Consider the following 1,217-nt stretch of genomic DNA (forward strand, 5'->3'; position numbering starts at 1 on the left):
GGGCGGAGCCAGGCCACGGCCAATCGCGAAAGTGCGGAGGCGGGGCCGGGCACCCGCTCGGCCGCACTACGAGCCCCAGCAAGCCCAACGCGCCCCCGCCCTCAGAGGGCTGCGGGCTCTGAGCGCAAAGCCCGTTGGGAATTGTAGTTCTGCGGCGGCGCGGCGGGTCGCGTGGTCCCGGGTGTCCCTGGGGAGCTCGTCTCGCGGGGCCCGGGAGCACGGCGGGAGCATGCCAGGAGCATCCCGGGATGTGGCGTTTGCGTAAGTTTGTCCACGGGACAGGAGCCGGTTAGCGCCGGCTGCGCCTTCCTTTTGGATTTGTCCCGTTCCTTCGGGGCAGGATGGAGGCAGGAGGCCAAGAACGGGAAGGCAGAGGAATGTGCCAAAGGGAATCCATGAAACGATGGAAGAAAACGAACGGCCCCACGCGGTCCTTGTGTGTCTTAGCCGGGATGGCTGGCAGAGTCCTGGCTGCTCACTGCAGCCCTGCCCCGCAGCCTGCTCCCAGGCACGGTCCTGATGTCTCCACACATCGTAAAGTCTTCTCCGTTTTTAATGAGAAGAAGAAGCAAAGATCCCTTTTGAAAAATAGAGGCACATGCTTTTTTGCCTAATAAACCACATAAAAACAAGCACACCAACTTCCTCATTGCCCACTGTGAACAAAATTTGCATATCAGCAAAAAATCCACAACAACTAACTTTGCATTTTGTGACCAACCGTTTTTGAATGTCTGCAGAAAGTCACAGTTTTGTTCTGACTCTGCCATTTGCGTTATTTGCACGAACTCTGCTTTACTTACGATCATAAATGTAAAAGGTCATTACAGGTTCACCATCAGTACTTTTCTGGAAGTCAGTGTGCCCAGCAACCCGACGTGCCTCCTGACACAATAAAGCTGTTAGAACCCTGGTCAATTCAGAAATTACCTTTTTGAACTGACCAAGACCATCATGCTGATTATCCAGCAGGAGAAAAACAAGCCCTAAATCTTCCTTACCCCTCATTTAACTTGAGCTTAGCAGCCAAGTGGGTTATGTTTATGTTTTATTACCCTCCTGCCCTAAAAGATATTGAATATCACTTAAAAGTATTGCTGACCCATCATCCAAGTCCAAAGGTGTTTTTCATACCATTTCTCATAGCTGGGCTTCATGAGGTTAAGTACACCTTCTGTCAGCTGTCACTTTTAAGAAGTCTAATACTATAATTGCCA

This window comes from Neopelma chrysocephalum, unplaced genomic scaffold (genome assembly GCF_003984885.1).
Source record: "Neopelma chrysocephalum unplaced genomic scaffold, ASM398488v2 Primary Assembly neopelma1_24, whole genome shotgun sequence".
In the NCBI taxonomy this organism is placed as follows: domain Eukaryota; kingdom Metazoa; phylum Chordata; class Aves; order Passeriformes; family Pipridae; genus Neopelma; species Neopelma chrysocephalum.